Source organism: Canis aureus, chromosome 7 (genome assembly GCF_053574225.1).
Source record: "Canis aureus isolate CA01 chromosome 7, VMU_Caureus_v.1.0, whole genome shotgun sequence".
Classification (NCBI taxonomy): domain Eukaryota; kingdom Metazoa; phylum Chordata; class Mammalia; order Carnivora; family Canidae; genus Canis; species Canis aureus.
The window spans coordinates 13,582,663-13,603,695 of NC_135617.1; the positions used below are offsets into that span (position 1 = coordinate 13,582,663).

The following is a 21,033-nucleotide window of genomic DNA, read 5'->3' on the forward strand; positions in this document are numbered from 1 at the left end:
TTCATATGATTTGGGTGCAGGGCTCCAAAATCAATATTTTCACTAAGTATCCCAAATGATCAGTATCATCAGGCAAGTTTAGGAAATATTACTATTTTGCACAGCTCACATCCCATTCAGTAACTGTCAGTGTTATTTCCATTTATCAAAATTCATTCCTGAGAGACAGGAAGGAAATTGTCTCCTCCATGTTGAATGTGGGTCTCATCCCGATTCTACAGCCTGTTTAAGCCCAAATCACTCCTTAGGTTTTCTGTGAAAAAAAAAAAGTGCATTCTGTGCATTCTCATAGGTGGAGTTTATCTTCCTCCTCAGTAAATTAAATATGAAATTCAACAGCCCCTTCATCTATTTCCACAAAAGCTATATCAGACTGTTAATGAGAATAAGACACCTTACTAAAAAGCAGGGGTCATGAGAAGGAATCACAATGCACCTCTAAGATCCTTACTAGACATTCCATATATATTTTCTCATCTCATAGAAAGCAACTCAGTCTTCTGTTCTAAAACTTTCTTCAATTCTCAGGATCTTGGGTCTCACCTTTTAACACTAAAGCCTAATAAGATATTTTTTCTAAACAAAGTTCTCTCTTCTATAAGTTAAGATTCTTTTTGTTGAAAGTTACTAAAACCAACAAATAAACTTAAGCCACAAAGGGGGGGATTTACTGGCTCAGGTGACTGGGAAGTTGAGAGTAGATCAAGACTCTCACTGACTGACCTGCTTCTCTCTGGATGTTGGCTCTTCCCTCAGACCTGTCGTGTTGTAGGAAATATGGCAACTGGCAGCCAGGAGTCATATAATTAGAACTCACAATTCAATGGAACAAGAGACTCACTTAATATATTATTGTCATACTTTAGAATAAGGATGGATCCTTATTCAAAGTTTGAGTCAGATATCAAAACTTATGACACCACACACATATATCATGAGAGTACAAAAAAGTCATACTACTCTGACTACATATAAGGCTTTCTGGGGAGACCAGAGCAGGCTTGCCAAACTAGTCAAAAAATGGCTTGAGAGAGCAAGGAAAGGAAACTGGCTTGAGGCTTTTATTGTGATTAGAAAATGAAGCCACAGAGAATTCCCATATCTGGGCAGGAGCTTATGTGATTTGAATCCCCCAAGCACCAAAGGAGAAACATGGGGCTTTCTTAGTTTGGCCAGATGTGATGCAGGAGGGATAAGAGAAAAGTGAGGCCTAAAAGATTGTCAACAGTCAAACACCAAAAGAATAAGTCAGACTCTATTACACTATTATTAGAGTTACATATTCAAATGTCAGAATCATTGCATTTAGAAGAATTCGATACTAGGGCAGACATTGTGCTCCCATCTATGGTCATAGGGACAAGATGCTGAAACTGGAGCTCCACCAGATCAAATGCAATGATGGGGAGAAAATAATGGATCCTCAGAGAAAAGACATGCTCTTTCTAGAAGTTGAGGGAACACACAAAGTAGATAGATAGATAGATAGATAGATAGATAGATAGATAAATAAACAAATAAATAAATTTCATACCATATCCCAATAAAAAGATTACTGAGCTACTTAATAAGATTAAAAAAAGTCTGCACCTTGTCATGTGTGGTTGGTAGCACAAGTAACAGCAGAGGTGCATAATACAAAAAGCACTGGGATTTCAATTCAAAATAAAGTAGGTAAGAATGTAAGCTCTATCACTAGCTCTGGGGACTTGGTAACAGTAAAAGAAGAAAAGGAAAAAAAAAGAGAAGAAAATAAAGATGTTTAAAGAGTGCCTTACTAAGTGCCAAGTAGCATACTAACTGCTTGACATGGGTTATCTCATTTAACCTCCCAGAAGAACCTTATGGTCAATACAGTTATAACCTCCACTTCATGCATATGAAACAGAAGGTTAAATAACTTCCCCAAATGCTACCACTAGAAAGTTATGGATCCTGAATTCAACTCAATGAATGACCACCATGGCTTAACTTCTATAAATCTTATTCTACTGCAAAAGAAAGATAATAGCTATTGTACAGATTTGTTGTGAAGAGTACATTAGAGAGCATTCCGTCAGCATCTAACACACGGTAATACTTGATAGCCATTTATAAGTTTCATCTCCTTCATAAATATATAATGGTAGTTGAGATTGAGAAACACAGTATTTGCTAAGGTTGAGGTAAACTGCATACTTCGGTTGGATGTCAGATAATAAAGCATTCATATTTGGATAAAAACAATAATCACAATGATAAGTTACATTTCTCTGATATAATAATATATGTAAAATGTTGTTATAAAATTTTAGATGATTACAAATATATTATTAAACATTTTAGCAACCAAAATTTAAGATTTTGATATTTTTTATCAAAACAATTACTGATCAACCCTATCAGCTTCCTGGTTGCTCCAGAGGTCACTGTGCTGTATATTTTTGATAACTTGAGAGAGGAAAAAATTACTTTACAAGTTGCTCATTTTTCCTCTACAGCTTTCTTCTTTCCTTCATGCTTTTCATACTTTGTCTGATTTTAAAATTATTAGTCAATACTTTGTAGGCTATGTTATGCTGCAGTAACAAATTAGCTCTGAAATCTCTGCTCCTTAACCAATCATCCCAACTGCAATTCTAATTTTATTTTCATTATATTATAGAAAGTAGGTTCCATCTCCTCTTCATCTTTACTTCCAGCTCTAACCTAGTTCTCAAAGAGCTCGTGTTCAGGCCCAAACATTTGTTAAAGTGTTTTCAAATTAAGATAATTCTCTTTCTGAGATAAATTTTTGTGGTAACAAAGATACTTTTTCTATCTCTTTAAAAATAAAAATGGTATAGAACAACAATAGCATGATTATTATCTCACATATTGCAGTTGAATCAAGTTTTACCAGGTGTTGGTATAAAAACAGATAAAATCAAAATTGCCTTTAAATCCATCTATCCCCCATTTGAGACCAATATTTAATTCATAATTTATTAAGTCCAATATACACAGATCTTCCTCTGGCATTGAAGAATACCACTCTGTGATTGAGACTCCAAAAATATCAGACTTGTGTTTAAATAGTTACAGATGAGAAACTGACACCCTTTAATCACTAGAATTACATTCAGCATGATAAGAAACTCACACCATAAAAGGTGTGAAGAAATTAGGGTCAGTTGTAGTAAGAGTGAATTCAGTGTGTCTTAGAATAAACATGAAAGAGACAAGATCACATTGGCATTTTTTTAATAATAAATTTATTTGTATTGGTGTTCAATTTGCCAACATACAGAATAACACCCAGTGCTCATCCCATCAAGTGCCCCCCTCAGTGCCCGTCACCCAGTCACCCCCACCCCCCGCCCTCCTCCCCTTCAACCACCCCTAATTCATTTCCCATAGCTAGGAGTCTTCATGTTCTGTCTCCCTTTATGATATTTCCTACCCATTTCTTCTCCCTTCCCTTCTATTCCCTTTCACTATTATTTATATTCCCCAAATGAATGAGACCATATAATGTTTGTCCTTCTCCGATTGACTTATTTCACTCAGCATAATACCCTCCAGTTGCATCCACGTTGAAGAAAATGGTGGGTATTTGTCATTTCTAATGGCTGAGTAATATTCCATTGTATACATAAACCACATTTTCTTCTTTTTCCTCTTTTACTGTCTATGAGATATGTCCAGCTGTCATGTGAAAGAGGGAACAGAAATTTCTATGTGATTCCATGGGATAGAAATAATGCTATATGGTTATGAGCTCCAGGAAGATAAATTTTGACTCTATATAAGGAAAGCCTTTCTAGTATTTGTAGGTATACAATAATGGAATAAGATAGTAAATGTTCTGTCTCTGATGGTGTTTAAGAGGATTCAAGCATTACCAGAAGAATATGGCCAGATGATCCTTCTAATAGAAATAATGATGATGATGATGTACCATACTATACTGAAGCTAAAATATATACTATCATTAAGGGGTGCAGAAAAAAACAAAAAGCCTTTATTTACTATAACATGACCCTCTCTTTGAGTTTTAGAGCTCAAATTCCTGATAATGGCAGTAGAGAACAGTTTCTTCTAGTTTAGTAAAAATATATTTTTGTATAAATTCTGTTGCATTTTTATACTTCTTTCAAATGGATTCAAAATCTTTTTTCCCTTTCTCAAGGTGGTATCTGGGTATACAGTTAAGGATAAGAATACACACAGAGCAGCAAGGGTAGCAAGCTGTCTTCCCAATTCTCACTGGATTATGCTAAAACATCCCCAATCCTGTCTGATTACCAGGTGTCCACAGCAGCCATTTCCTGATATGCAGGTGGCCTTTTCTAGCTTGGTGGCTATTACATTGAAGCCTATGGCTGTTACATTCTCCTATCACTCTGCAATCTCTTTGTTCTTGCCTTAGGCCTCTTCATGTCCACCAGTTCTCTCAAAACTTCTTATCTTCCCTGGAACATATGGAAATTTAGATCCTCAAAATGTCACATTCAAGCTGAGTACAACTTAAACAGCAATTTTAGGACCATCTAATTAGCACCTCCTTCCACCGATGCTACTTAAATGATGCTCCTACACCATTTTGGATGCTACACTGCACCAGATAGACAACTTCTCTGAGAGGCTTGCAAGCTTCCTAAGATATACAAGAGAATGTGAAGCATTGGTCTGGAAAATTTTGGATTAATACAGATATATCTGATATTTTTTGCCTGCCTCTTTTGATTTCCAGTGTTTCTCTCCCCTCCCCCCACCAAAAAAAAAAAAAAAAGATGGCCAAGACCTTGCCTCTTACTCCTTGCTATTCTTATGACTTCTTTCTCTGCTTTTTAAAATCAGTCATCTATTGCCACGGTAATGCTGTATAACAAGTCATTCCAAAAATTAAGTGGCTTAAAATAACTATAATATATATTGATTTATATATTAACAGGCTAAGAGCTGGGGATTGGTGAACTTGGACAGGCTTAAGTTTGGATCCAAACCAATTTCTTCTGTTTCTCATGCTTATGAGTCCAGGAGACTAGTCAGGCCACATTCTTCTCATGACTATGAGAAGTACAAGAGGTCAAGCTCAACCACATAATCACATTCAAACTTGTGCTTATGTTATATCTGTTAGCCTTCCAGTGGCCAAGTACTTTCCACCAACTGTAAGGCCAAAGTAAGTAACATGACCAAATCTAACATGCATGATAGTGAAGTATACTCCATCCTTTGAGATGAGGAAGAGGCAGGTGAAAATATGTGAACAATTATCTAATAAACTTCTTTCCAGTACCAAAAAAATTATCTAATTCCTCTTTATGTTTGACAGGAAGAGACATTGATCCTTCCATTTACCTTCCGTTGAAAGGTTTCCATTGGATTGCTGAAGGGAAAAACATTGAGTACTATTTCAAATATATTATCCCCAAAGTGATTGCTGATATCATTTAGTTCAGGCCTGTAGTAAGTCCTTTACTAGTTCAAGTCATTTAATTCTTAACATAACCTAGTGTAATAATTTATTAGTCCCTATTTTACAACTATGGACAATTATAAAGTTCAAAAACTTGACCAAGGTCATACAGGCAAATGAAAGAGACAAACTCAAACCCACTTCTATATGACACAATAAAGTATCATCAGCAAGAAAAGCTAGCAAAATACTTTGTAATCCCTGAAAATATACTAGCAAGAGAACATTAAGTTTATTAGAATTCATAGCTAAATTTTAACATTTCCTATAGACTTATTGTTTCAATGCACATTCATCATATTGTCTTAGTGGTCACTAGCATGCCACTAATTTGTTTTGCTTAGTTACCTCATGTTTTGCTCCAAAATTCATGGTTCATGAATGAGAAACCAGGACATTTTATTATTTAGCATCATCTAGTTTCCAGCTATAAGGCATTGCTATCTGTCATGGTAACTTTATATCTTAATTTGAAAAAATCAATAAGAGCAATAGGGGCAGAAGTCCTAGCAGTAACAGATCAGGAATGAAATGTACTTGTGCAAAACAAATAACAAAAGGTCCTTCTGAAAGATGTACAGACAAAACATAAAATACCAGAAGAAGTCCCCAAATCTGCCACCATAAGTTATTACTATCACAAGGTGTGATATCAGTAATGACAACAGCAATGATTCAAGTTAATTGAATTCTGAGCTCCTTTACTGTTATCTTCACACCCAAATAGGTGCTCAGGTCTCTTTCTCTGACTGAAATCATCTATATAAATACCTTCCACTCTCTCCTTGCAATGTGCATAATATGTAGGAAATAAAATAGAATTTTTCTTTCTGTAAGCAGTTCATAAAATGGCTGAGTGAGTCCTGTGCCCTCTGCTCACTTTTTTTGCAAAACTGTCCTCAGTTCAAAATAGTACTTTTCATGTTATGTACCAGGCATTGACCCAGTTTCTGAAATACAAAGGTGAACAAGAGATATAGGTCATTGTGTTATAGAATTCCTATTCTAGTAAAGAATATAGACAATAAAGAATAAACAAATGAAAGTTTTATATAGTGATACTTGCTATGAATTATTATTGTGATGATGGTTGAGAAGGAGGTGGCAACATTAGTCGGGTATAAATAAAGATTTTCCATGAATTAATATCAATCCAGACAACCAATGTTCTTCTGCAATAACAGACAATCCCCAAATCTCAGCCAGGTTCTCTGTTTCAGGTCAGAACAACCCCCAGGGTAAATAATAATAGTATGATGATTCAACAACACAAGCTGGTAGGGATCTCCACTTTCCTGCAACTGTACCATCTGAAATAGCCCACTTTTTCACCTGATACAGCAGGAAGAGAAAGAAGGGGTAGCAATTAATAGCTTTTCACTGTCATTCTTCCCTCACAGCCCATTGGTCAGAACCAGACACACAGCCATGCTCAACATCAACTATTTATTGGTACTCTGCCCTTGAAGTGTGTCCTTAAACTTGATATACTAGGACATTTTGGCCTGAGCACTCCCCTGTTCATTTCTCCAACTTCTGCACCTCTTAAAGCAGAATGGGGTATGTTCACTTGACACTTGCTTCCAATTCCTTTTTTTAAAAATATTTTATTTCTTTATTCATAGAAGACACATAGAGAGGCAAAGACACAGGCAGAGGGAGGAGCACGCTTCCCAAGGGTAGCCCAATGTGGGAGTCGATCCCAACATTCAGGATCACACTGTCAGCCGAAGGCATATGCTCAACCATTGAGCCACCCAGGCACCCCTTGCTTCTAATTCCTGAAAGCTCTTCCTGACACCATTTATATCCCTGATTTTCTCAAGGATAATTTGTACTTGTGCTTCATAACCTAGGATACTTGTCATTTCCTTTAGACAATCTTCTCTTATTCTCCAAACCTAGGTTAGTATCCTCTTCTACACTCTTATACTACCTACACTTAACTCTGTACTTGTCACTACATTGCTTATTTCTCTGCCCAGCTCTCCATTACACTGAAATTTACAGAGGTGTAACTGTGTCCTAATTACTGTAAACCAAAATAGGTTTTAAAAAACATAGGAGATAGTTAATTTTTGTTGAAAGAAAAAAGTGGGGAGAAAGATAAACTAGAAGAAAGATTTTTAAGTGTAGTTGACTAAGAATATAGTAACTTTCATTAAAAAAATGGAATCATAAGAACAAGCAGGTTTGATACGAAAAGAAAACTATAATTTTTTGAGTGCATATAATATGCCAAGTACTGAATTAGTATTATGGACATTCAGTTAAAATTTGGATATAATGAATTTGAGACTCTATTGGTATAATGAAAACATGTTCAAAAAATAGTTTAGACTAAAGTCCAGTTGTCATGAATGAAAGCACAGAGATTTGAAAGTCATTTATATGGGTGATGAATGTTGCATGGTGTGGATCTCTGCATTTCAAATGCTGCATGGCAATATTTGATAGAAATGGATTCTGGTCAAGTCAACAGCCAGCAAGCATTGGGTAATGGTGAAGAAAATGCACATCTGACATCCTTAAACAACATATAACTAGAAATTGCAAAGGGTATATTCTATGGTTAATAGGAGTTAATGAAAAGTGTGGGGCTCAGGTTAATTCCATTATAATTTTTATTGGTATTCAGCTTGATTTTGTTGTCCTGTGCCCCACATCAATTTTACATGCCCCATGATTCCATTCTGCATCAAAGGTAGCTCCATTTCTGAAAACAGTTCAACAGTATCTTTATGATGAAAGGGGAAAGAATCATGAAGATTGAGAGCACCAGGAAGGAGTCAAAGTGGAGAGGGAAGTAGGAGGCAGGAAAGGATATTTGGCATAGAATCTTAAGGGGCAGATATATTTCAAAAGAGAAAAATAGCCAAAGGGCTAGGGAAGAAACAGTTATGCATATGTGGAGTATAATCAGGGAGTATTTCTGCGATTATATCCAAATTCATTAAATAAAGGAAGGAGCTTGAAGAAGAGCAAGGGAAGCAGGAAAGCCAATAAGAATAAATGTAAATTAGCTATTACTTGCTTAATGATGAAATAATTTTCAATTTACAAATTGCCAATGGGAATTCTCTGAAAAGAATAGTTTTATTTACCAGTTGAAATGCTGCTTTTCTGATTTGATTTTTTTACATAGCTCATCTTTGATGTAGAACTAGTTAACTATTAGCACAAATCTGGAAAATATAACATATTTGCTGGGTCTGCCAGATTTCAGAAGAATCATGTGCGACTGGAACAGTCAGTTCAGTATACAGTCTTTCAATTCATGATAACAGTCCTTTGAGATCAGTGCTTGAAACCTGTTTCATCCCATTTGTAGAACCATATAGGTTGTAGTCACCTGCAGGGAGGAAATCTTTTGTCCCTGACAACTGAACTCCAGCCCTGTAAATACTGCTGTCATGGGAGTTGTCCCATAGACCTCTTTGGTTTCGATTTCACTCATCCAGAATTTGCAATATATTGACTCATTCCTTTTCATTTTTTTTAAAGATTTTATTTATTTATTCATGAGAGATGGAGAGAGAGGCAGAGACACAGGCAGAGGAAGCGACCCCGGGGTCATGCCCTGAGTCAAAGGCAGATGCTCAACCGCTGAGCCACCCAGGTGTCCCTATATTGACCCATTCTGGGATGAAGTTTATTTTTTTCCTAAAAATCTAAAAACTCTGAGTTTGCATTTCTAGAAAGTATATAACCAAATTATCTTTGAAGTACATTCTGCAGAACAGAGTTTTTGTTTTCCTGTTATTCCTTTTTAACTCAGGAATAAGCAAAGTCAAACAGTTTTATTTATAATGAAATTTCTAATATTTTAATATGTTAATACCCCAGTGGGCATTAACTGTTTGCATAAGTTATTCGAATTTGGAACCCTTTTCATGGAATACATTTTGAAAATATTAATCTAGTTTAAGGCATCACAATGCAGATTTCATTTATTTTGAAAACACCTACTATGTGGTAGTCATTGTGCTAGCATAGTCTGTGGAAGCAGGCTTAATTTCTGTGTAAGAGAGACATTAAATTATAAAAATTTAATAATTCTGAGTGGGCAAATTACTGTAAGAAAAATACAGGGAATCTAACTTAGCCCAGGAGGTGAAGAAAGGCCTTTCTATGAAATGATGTGTAAGCTGAGACTCACAGTACTGGTGTGAGTTTGTTAGATAAAGAGAGGCAATGAGAACATTCCAGATAGAGGAAACAGCAAACGCAGAGGCTCCAAAGCAGGAAAAAGTAAGGCCAATCTGAACAATTGATAACAATCCAGGAGAGTTCAAGGCCAAGAGACAGCCCTCATAAAACATACTTTCTAGTTGGTGAGAAAGACATATTCTATACTTGTCCTTCTAATTTCAAACCATAAAAAATCACCTTTTCCAGCAAATGATGAACTAATTGTTCAGAACTGACAAATCATTAAGGTTGGGAGACATTTTAGTTCCAACCAGTCAGTGTAATGGCAAAAATAGTACAAAAATCTAAATAGGTTAAATAAAAATGTTCTAAGTTTCTTGCATTTTCCAGGAAATTATAAAACAATAAGTTTATACTATGCATTACAATTCAGGAATGCATGCTGTAAAATTTATGGTAATTCTAAAGAAAAATAAAAGAGTACATAATTAAGAAGTGGCAAGGAAATACCAAATTAAATTATTTTTTCTGAATTAAAATTTTTTTAAGATTTTATTTACTTACTCATAAAAGACACAGAAAGAGGCAGAGACATAAGCAGGTTCCCCATGGGGAGCCTGATGTAGGACTTGATCCCAGGATGCAGAGATCATAACCTGAGCTAAAGACAGATGCTCAACCATTGTGTCACCCAGGTGCCCTCCGAATTAAAATTCTTAATTGAACTTTTGGTTCAATTACATACAGAACTTGCTTAACCACCAAAAACAATTAGAAAACTGGGAAAATGATAAGAAACAACTATTTTAAGACATCAGAATAAAAGCACTGTATTATGATCCCTGAGAAAAGGAAAATAAATGAGGTAGGGCCTACTAGCCCTAGCTTTCCATATGGAGTCGTTTTCAAGACTACAACATAGGATTTAATCAAACAGTATAAATGTCTCACTCAATTCAGGAACTAGAAATCAGAATTGGAGGTAACTGACGTGGCTGGCAGTAGTGGGACAAACGACCATAGAAAAGGAAGATATGCAAAAAAAAGAGATCCAGAAATCTGCATAGGGATCTCTTAAATTGGCTAATAAGTAACAAGCTTTGTATAGATTGGGTAAGACTGGACAAAAAGAGGCAAAAAGCTATCAAGAACCAGCTGAGCAATTCCAAAGCTCATGTGGGCTGGAGACATTCTAGTTCCAACAAGTCAGTGTAAAGAAGCTCTTTTGATTATCCAGAGCATTCAGTAAGATCCCAGAAGGGTCATACCTTAGCAGCAGAACTAAACTGGCCTTAGAATAGAGACTACCCCCAATCTACTTTCTTTTAAAAAGATGAAACAAAATAAAGGAGAAGAAAAGGGAGGAGAAACTTGAAAGGATCAAGATGATACACAAAAGAGCACAAGAAAAGACACAAAATTTCACTCAGAAAGCTGTGCCAACACCAAGGCTCTTAAACATTCACTCTGGGTCCTTCTTCTAGGACAAGGTGAAAGCAATATTATCGGTAAAAAAATAAACAGATTGCTTAGAGCACTACTAAGCAATTGAAATTTAATGCACACCACACATATAATTTTAAATTGTCTAAGTGGCTACATTGAAAAAATGAATAAAATTCATTTTAATAACCTATTTAACTTGATATTTCCAAAATACTATAATTTCAGCATGTACCCAAATGGAAAATAAATCATTATTAAGATATTTTACATTTTTTCATGAAAACTCTATAAATACAGTGCATATTTAGACTTTCAGCAATCTCAATTCAGACTAGCCTCATTTCAAATTTTCTACAGACATAAGTAGCTAATGGCTACTGTTTTGAACAGCACAGACCTAGAGCTGAGAAGTTTGGAATTGTTAACTGTATATAGGAGTTGTTTAGGAAAGCCAGTTCCTGAGGACTTTGAGCTCATAAGAAGTTGTAGCACCTCTATCTGGATATAAAAAGTCATGATTCTCTTGGGAAAGTACCTATAGGACCAGAGTTTGGAATCAGCTCTTTGTGATCTTCCAGGGTATTTCTGGGCAATCCTGTTTTGTTCTATCATAAAATAATATTGTTAATATCCAAAATATTTAATTAAATTATTTAATATTTAATTTAAAATGTTTAATTGATTAAAGAGGTATGTCCTCTTTCATTAAAATAATGTAGCTCTTCCATGAACTTCACTAGACTGTGAGATAAACAGAAAGAACCCATCCAATCTTTCAGAGTCATTGACTACCAGATGTCACCAATGGGAATCATATGCAAACTGATGAAGATAATTTCCATAATGGATCATATTTAATGAAGGTATACATTTATTACAAAAAGATCACATACTTTACTATTGTCTATAGGCAATATACTATAGACAGTCATAAAATTGTGGTCTAAGAACTATAAATAGAAAATGAAAGGGAGTAGCTTCTGGGTATAAAACTGGTTGTTGTAAAAATTCATAGATCTTAGTCACAAAAGGAAGAGAGATCTCTTTCAGTCTCTAACGGTAATTAGCCACATTTCAGCTAAAAGACACAGAGCCAAAAATACTTAGCAGGCTTGTTTGGGTGAGTACAAGGTGAATATTGCTTGGCTCAGTGACTATAGAGCTCCTGAAGACTATGCTTAAGTCTCATCAGTATATGTGCTTATTGAGTCTGAATTTCTCCTTCCAATTTAATATTCAGTACCTCATTAGCAATTTTCAGATTCCTTAGAATGCTTCTTTAATCTGTCTATTTTAGGAGTATACAAAAAAATAACAGCATTTATTTAAAATGAGCATCTAAAACTTCTTCAGTGACTCTCACAAGATTCTTCCCTATAGACCCAGGATCCTCAATTGAAGGCTGTAGCAAATACTCCTTTCTAAATGGCTTTCCTATTAGGAAGTTGGTGCCACCAAGAACATAAGTTCATCTCCAGGTTCATCCCCAAATATGACTATGTAACTTTGAGCTAGAGGACTTGATATCTGCACATTTTTTACTTGGATGCAACAACAGCAGTCAGAATAAACCTAATGAGGGTTTATTAATCTCTGCAAAATTATTTTTATTTATTATTTTTTAATCTCTGCAAATTATTAATAACAAAAGACAGCAACAATACTGATATCCAGTATCTAGTGAATGTTTATGACATGCAGGCATTGATCTAAATATGTCACATGTTTCCGTAATTCTACTTGCAAAACCACCTTTAAAGGAGGTATTCCAGGTTCCCTCTGAGGGAATATTTTTTTTTTCCCTCTGAAGGAATATTAGGGAGGAAAGTAGCTTACCCAGCTCACCACACTAATAATGGTAGAGCTAGAATATAGACCTAGACAGTCTGTTTTCAGATCTCATGCCACCTCTTGCTACATGTACTGAACTTACTAACTCTCACTTATGAAGATGCTAAATCCCACTGACACAGTTGACCTGTGAACAATGCCAGAGTTAGGGGCTCCAGCCCCTGTGCAGCCAAAATTGTGTGTATAACTTTGACTCCCCAAAAACTTAACTACAAATAATCTACTGTTGACCAGAAGACTTGCCATAAAATAAAGTCAATTAATAAACATTTTTGTATATGTATTATATACTGTGTTCTTACACTAAAGTAAGCTAGAGAAAAAATGTTATTAAGAAAATCAAAAGGAAGATAAAATACAATTATAGTACTATACTGTAAAAACTGTGTGTACGGGCAGTGCCCACAGGAATATGCCTCTTGCTTCAAGTGTTCAAATAGAACAGACTCAGGGATACACCTTTTCCAGCCTCCTATCACCCTCCAACCTCTTTCCCAGTTGCAACTTTTGGAACCATCTTCTCAGCCATCCTCCACCTCAGGACAAGCCAACACCATTTTTGAGCTTAGCTCCTTACTGTCAGTCAACCATAAGCTCTCAGACCGATCAGAATTATTCCACTGAGGTGAAAGCCACCATCAACCACTAATCAGTTTGCCTCCTACACTTACCTCTCTCTGAGCTTCTATTTCTACAGTGACAGTGTGGCTCTGGAAGGCATGGACCACTTCCAGGGTTGGGTGAGGAGAAGCACAAGGGTACCAAGCAAAATCAAAGCAGCAACTGTATCCTCTTCCAGGAGGCACAGAAGCCATCCCACAATTAGTGGGTAAAACTCCGGAAGCCATGGAATCCACCATAGTCCTGGAGAAAGACTTCAACTAGGACCTTCTGGAGCTGCATACTCTGGGTTCTGTTGATGCAGATTCCATCTCTGTGACTCCCTGGAACCCCATTTCCTAGATGAAGAGGTGAAACTCATCAAGAAGATGGCAACCATCTAATTAATCTCCACCAGGTAGCTGGCTCCCAGGCTGGGCTGGGTGAGTATACTCTGAAGCACTCTCATGCACTACTAGGTATCTCCAGACCCTTAAGCACTGCTAGGCATCTCCAGAGCTTAGTAAGCCCCTCTGGCAACACTCTGATGTCAAGGCTTCTGCCTAACCTTTTCTCTGCAGCCATTAGGCAGCTTTTTTGACCATCTAGAGCCTTCTCCCAAGCCCTGGGCCAAAATCATCTGGGTGGGATGAAGCCTGGTCCTGATGCACACCACTATATTTTTATTGTCTAGTTTTCTATTAGATAAGCCTGTAATATTCCATTGTATATAAAATATTACAGCTGTTACTGCCCAAGTTTCTTTCAAACTTACGTTTTCCCCATTAAGGTTATGATTTTATTTTCATCTGTCTTTCAGATGAAAAAGCCCAAAAAAAGCCTGTCGCTGAAACTGGTATCAAGACACTCTACAATAGGAACTTTCTTGTTTTTCTTGCAGAGGTATAAGCAAGCATTCTCCTGTGAACCTGCTTCAGAAAAAGCTGTGATTTTTCTCATTGAAAACGAGTGAAATAGGATCAAGGGCCATAATTGGTTGCTCACATTCAAGAGCAAGAAAGTGAAAGTCTTTCTCATAAAAGGCATTTTAAAATGTCTGTTAAATTTTATTGGGTTATCAACAGCATAGGAAGTTTCTTTTCATTAATGTCTTGGTTTGATAGCAGTCTAATATGCTAGTATTGTTAGAATAATGGTAATCTTCATGTTCCCCAATTTTTTGATGAATTATGACCTGTCATACTTTTTTCTTGGTTTAGTATTTCAGTCTTTCTTAGGCTGCTAATCCTTCTTTCTGGTTTAAGATTTAATTAAGTTGCTACCCTGGTGTTTTTTAAGCACTAGATTAATGACCATTTGTCATTAGAGCATTCTTTACATGGAAAAAAATGCCCTTACTGCTTCCACCTTTAGCTATGACAGGATAGCTACTAGCAGATCAAAAGTCACAACAAAACAACCAGAAAAGATAGGTATTTTTTAAAAAAATCAATTTAGAGATATTAGAAGACTTCAACGCAGCCAGGACTTGAAGGGCCATGCCCCTAAAGAAACCAAATGTTTATTTGAATGAACTTGACATCCTATGTTAGAGTTTTCTATTTAAGGCATTTACTAAATCTTTAGGATTTTGGCACAAGAGCTAAAAGGCTGGTCAGTAAAAGAAGCAGAAATTAGCAGTAAAACTACAATGAGATAATATAATAATGGCTAAAATTAAAGAAGGATATAGCACCAACTGTTCATGAGGTTTTGGAAAACAAACTTTTTACAGTCTTGTGAAAATGGGAGTTGGTACAAGTGTTTGGCAATACTGCTAAAATTACATATATGCATAACTTATGATAAAGCTCTTTGGTTCCTACGTATACACACTGCAGAGATGCAAAAGTATGTTCATCAAAAAATATGCTCATCAAAAGCTATTTATAAGAATGTACATTGTAACAGTATTTGTAATACCTCCAAACTGTAAATGATACAAATGTTTTTTAACAGTAGAATGAATTAATTATATTTCCATACAAAGTAAATATTAACTAGTAATAAGAATGAAGTACTACCACATAAAACAACTTTGATAATCTCTATGAAGGAAATAAACAAAAAAGAATAAAGACTATAAAACTTTATTTATTTAAAGTTCAAAAACACAATTAATTGGTGGCAAAGAAGTCACGATAGTAGGCGACATCTCCTGCCTTTGGGAAGGGATGTTAAGAAGTAGGAAAGGCATGAGGGAGGATTCTGGGCTGCTGGTAATATTCTACTTCTTGTTCTGAGTAGTGGAACTGTAACCACCAGCGGAAAAAAAATTATCTGAGCTATACACTTAGGATTTGGTGTAATGCTGTATTTTATAAATGTATATTTTAGCATAAAGTTTATGCTCTAAAAATTCCATTACAAATCACAAGACAGAATACCGTTTATGTCTTAGGAAAAGCCCATAGAAGTTGTATTTGGTAGTCAGGTTGCAAAAAGAAACGCTGATCACAACGTATTATTAATTCTGCTTAAGGTAGCCTTTTCTTCTTCCTACCATATATTTTCACCACGTGACATTACATTATTTATGAACAATATATATTGTTTATTGCCTGTCCTCCCTAACTAGTAAGTAAACTACATGAAGGAAAAATGTCTATTTTATTCACTATTTGTCTGTTTATTCATACTCAGCATCTAAAATAATACATTAAAAAATCGCTCTAAGTATTTATTGGAGGAAGGAAGGGAGGAAGGAAGGAAGGAAACTATTTAAGGTCATTAGTAGCTATTGGTGCTTTCATTTAAGTTTTGTTTGAATTTCATATACACTGAACCTTATAGAAAGTCCTCAATAATTCCCGATCTTAAGCAACATGCATGAGGTAGGCAATAAATAATTAAAATTTTTAAAATTCTGGAAGATAACCTCTTTACTCTGCTTAATAGCTATAGTGAAAACACATAGGAAGACCAGAAAGCATTATGAAGGAATTTAATTTGAGGGAATTTCTTGCCAGCCAGATTCCTCTCTGCAAATATTTAATTTCTCAAAGGAGAAAATAGTTCTCCCCTGTCATTCAGAGAAGAAGACAGAAGAAAACAAGGCTCAATGGCTATAGGATAATGATTGGGCTAATGTCCAGAGTAATGTGACCATATGCTGACTGGTATGTACTCCTACCTCAACCATAGACAAACAGTAAAGTCCTGGTGGATAGTCTAAATAAGAACACCCCTTTATGAAGCAAGTGACACGAGCCCTAACCTATGGGCCAGGTGGCCCCAGAGCATGTGACCTCTGGGCCCAGATGAGTAGCATAGAGGAGAAGCCAGAGAGTTCAGGGAAAATCTGTACAGCCTGCCTGGCATGGGGTGAGACTATAAAAGCAGCCCTGAAAGCATGAGAGAGAGAGGAGCAGCAGTAGCCATTACAGGGTATTATAGGGAAACAGGGAGTCACTTAATATAAAGAATAAAGGAGAGAGAAATTGGAGCAGAAGGAAAAAGCTAACAACTAGAGAATTTCCCGGAGAAAGGGAAAATGAACACATGTCCATCTGTATCAGGGAAGCAAGCCCAGTTATATAACTGAGCACTGTATAAAGACTGAATCATTTTACGTAGAAAGATGTAGAAGAGGAAAGAGGAGGATGAGTGATGAAGGCAGGAGATCAAATGCTAAGGCACCTTTCCTCATCCAGGGGGAAACTAAATGGATATTTGTTGTGCATTGTAACATCACTGATGTTCAATTTAGCTATTTAGTAAGATCAGTTATTATTTCATTTTAAAGCTAATTTAAAAAATAGTGAGTCTTCAAAAATAATTCTAAAAGATCATTAATTTATATATATATATTTTTTAATTTCCAAATTCCAGAGGACTGATGCCCAATAAGCCTGTTTAGAACAGAGGCATGTACCTTCCCCACCCAGCAGAGAGGAAATGGGAATGTTATGTGGCAAATTCCCTAAGTAAGGGTATTTGAGGGATGATCATCGTCAAGGTCATATTTGAAGGAAGGGGCAGAGTAGGGGCAGCCCCAGTGGCACAGCAGTTTAGTGAGACCTGCAGCCCAGGGTGTGATCTTGGAGACCCAGGATTGAGTCCCACGTCAGGCTCCCTGCATGGAGCCTGCTTCTCTCTCTGCCTTTGTCTCTGTCTCTCTCTCTCTCTCTGTCTGTCTCTTTCTCTCTCTGTGTGTGTCGCTCATGAATAAATAAGTAAAATCTTTAAAAAAAAAAAAAAAAAGAAGAAGAAGGAACTGAGTAAAACCTGGTACACAAATATGCTTATGTACCGAGTCTATGTGGTTAGAGTTTGGTCTTTCTTCATAAATATGGCTAAAACTCAGTATTGAAATTTTCATTGGGTCAATAGACACTGCTAAGAATTCAAAATGAAAACTAATATTAGAACCCATTAGAAGCTTCTTTTTTAAAAATGCAGGCTCACGTAAAACATACCCTAGGTAGGTTATTAAAGCTCTAAGCCGAAATAATTTTTTTTTTCCATAGAAGTTAAAATGTTAATGAAATGTCATTACCAGGGGCAAGGGAAAGGAAAGGATTAAACAAACTACTGTTGTGTAACTCCGACTTAAGGGACAATATCCATGATGAACCTATTATCTCTATTTCCAGGCAAGATATTTACTGAATCCACTTTTTAAAACAGCCAAAATCGCAAAATGCAATTCATTCTTTAAATAATTGGAAATCAGTATTGTGAATGGATTTTGATTGCTCGAAAAAAATGTTAGCTTTTTCTTATTAGCGAGGCGCAGCCGAAAATGAAGATGGAAGACAAATAAAATATGGACTTGTTAATGGACCCTGGAAAAATAAATGAGGTTTTCTTAATTTCTTAGTGACTGTGGAGAGAGTGTTTATGTCAAAGTGAAGAAGACAGCTCTGTCACAGCTCTGAAAAATAAGTAGGAAGCATATAGAAATGAGTATTGAATCAGGTCTTTTTTTTTCCTTCCTAGTAGCTTTTTAAAAGACTTTTTAAAAATTAAAAAAAAATAAATATTAAATCACTTATTCAGGATTTATTTTTCTTCTATTTGTTTAAGTCTTAAATATCTAAGAAATATATTGATTCCAGAGTTCAACAGACTTTTAAGGTATGCGATTTGGTATAAAGAGTTGAATCTTAAATCTGGAAATAGATGTAAAAAAATGGCTCTACTCTAGAATGAACCTGTAGCTGATTGGAGTCAGTCACTTAACTTCTGAGGATTCATTTACTCATTTGTAAAGTAGAGAAAATAATATCATTCAACAGATTTCAATACTCATATGAAAATTAAATTAGATAACAGAAGGAACAGGTCGACAAAAGTGATTTTTCCTGTTTCTTAGCATATTATTCCTTGGCTGGACGTTTACTAACTTGCAGGTGCTCATATGCCCACTACAGGGCTGCCACTGGAGGGAAAAAATATGAGGCTGTCTATTAGGGTTCCTAGAGAAACAGAACTAATAGGAGATCTATCTATCTATCATCTATCTATCTATCTATCTATCTATCTATCTATCTATCTATCTATCATCTATCTATCATCTATCATTTATCTATCTATCTATCTATCTATCTATCTATCTATCTATCTATCTATCATCTTTCAGATTTACTATGAGGAATTGGCTCACACAATTATGAAAGCTAATAAGTCCCATGATCTGCCATCTGCAAGCTGAAAACTCAGGAAATCAGATAGTATAAATTCTGGTCTAAGGGCAGAAGATGAGATGTCTCAGCTCATTCAGTGAAGCAGGTAAAAAGGGATAAATATCTCCTTCCTTAGGCTTTTGGTCTAATCAGGCCCTCTGTGGATCAGATGATGCCCACCCACATTGGCTAGGGCAATCTCCCAAGTCCACTAATTCAAATGTTACTATCATCTGGAAACACCCCCACAGACACACCCAGAAATAATGCTTAATCTGGGAACCTGTGTCACACTCCAGTTGACACATAAAATTAACCATCAAAGGTTGATATTAAAAGAATTTGGCAATAGTCCTCTAAGAGAATAGGACATACTTAAACAGAGAGACTAATGCTTACTTCCTACCTGGAGAGCTATGAATACAAAAGTCTGGCTAGAGCACCATAATGTCAAGGAAAGAAAAGAAGCTTCAATGGGCAGCTTCCTGTAAACAAAGTAGACACATAAGGGTCAAAAACTTAAGTTATATTTTAGTTATACCCTTCCAAGGGGATACCTTGCATTTAAATGCTGTGAAATATTGCCGAAGGCAAGAGCTTGGAAGTCAAGAAAATGCTTCACAACAGATCAGCAAGAGAATTCATTCCAGCTTTAGGGAATTATACTTAGGCCATTTGGGCTTCTGTAACAAAAAATACCATAGTCTTAATTGCTTATAAACAACAAGCATTTATTTCTCACAGTTCTGGAAGCTAGAAGTCCAAGATCAAAGTACTATCAGATTCATTGTCTGGTGTGAGCCCTCATTCTTCTAAGGGCAGGCAAGACTGCCATCATTCTCCAAGTCATATGCCAAAAGTAATGCTAAAGTGACACATGGAAAGGTCCACTGAAAGCGACACTAAAAGTCCACTGACTGAGAAGCAGGGGTAAATTATAGCATTTTCTCATTGCTTGCCCTGCAAACATCTCCTCCTTTGTTCCATCCTCCTAAGGGTAGATTGTCTCAGGTGTACATACCACAGACTGAGAAATGGCCAAGAGTAGATAATCGTAGAAGGTATGCTAAGAGATCGGACACTAGATCAAGTCAACCACATGCATGGTTGTTTAGTGCCTTATAGAGACAGAGGTAGGAAGAGAAGAGGGTGGACCATCTCGTTTGAGTGCAGAACTTCAAGGAGTCTGAAATTTCTAACTTTGGCTTTTCAAATCATTATGAAGGTCCATTTTCAAAGGAAGAGGAAGGAACACATTTTATATAATAGTTTATTGGCCAGATTTGTAACTTTATATATTTAGACATTTGATATATGAGCTTCCATTTTTACTCTTGCTCCTGCCATGTGATGCTAAGGGCAGGCAGGACTGCCATCATTCTCCAAGTCATGTGGCAAAAGTAAAGCTAAAGGGATAGATGGGAAGGCCCACTGAGAAGCAATACTTAAAGTCCACTGACTGAGAAGATTGGGTAAATTATAGCATATTCTCACTGTTTTGAAATTATATACTTTTCAGAGTGTTAGCTAAACTCCATTCAAGTAATTGATCATATCTAATTAAACTACCTACATGGTTTTAATTTCCTATAGCATTTTTCAATGTTATTACCCATCCAGAATTGGATAAAATATTTTCCAAGTGTATCATTTTGTAAAGCTCTCTAGAGTGAAAAACGAGATTAGTATAAGGTCACAATTGTGATCATAAAAGCGTAGTCTTACACTCATGTTCAAAATTTCTATAATGATTTGAGAAAAAAAACTCTTGTCCTTACAAAAAGTGTTCAATGAAAATGTATGTCATCCAAACTTTAAAACTAAATTGATTAGGTTGGTTAATTGATCTTCTCTGCTTCGTTTTCACATGGCTTTTGTTAAATTTTCAAGCCCATCTCTAAAAAAGATCTATCA

The 21,033-nt window shown here is 35.9% G+C and overlaps 1 protein-coding gene across 5 annotated transcripts in view; it reads right to left on the reverse strand.

Moving 5' to 3' along the window:
• GRIK2 (glutamate ionotropic receptor kainate type subunit 2) overlaps positions 1-21,033 on the reverse strand; it is a 1,064,497-nt gene that overhangs the window by 974,703 nt on the left and 68,761 nt on the right. Inside the window, exon 7 of one of the 5 annotated variants that reach the window (XM_077902955.1) lies at positions 19,526-19,604. The exons of the other annotated variants lie outside the window; for them this stretch is intronic. The gene's annotated coding sequence lies outside the window, so the exon portion shown is untranslated. The remainder of the gene's footprint in view (positions 1-19,525; positions 19,605-21,033) is intronic. 5 annotated transcript variants of the gene reach the window in all.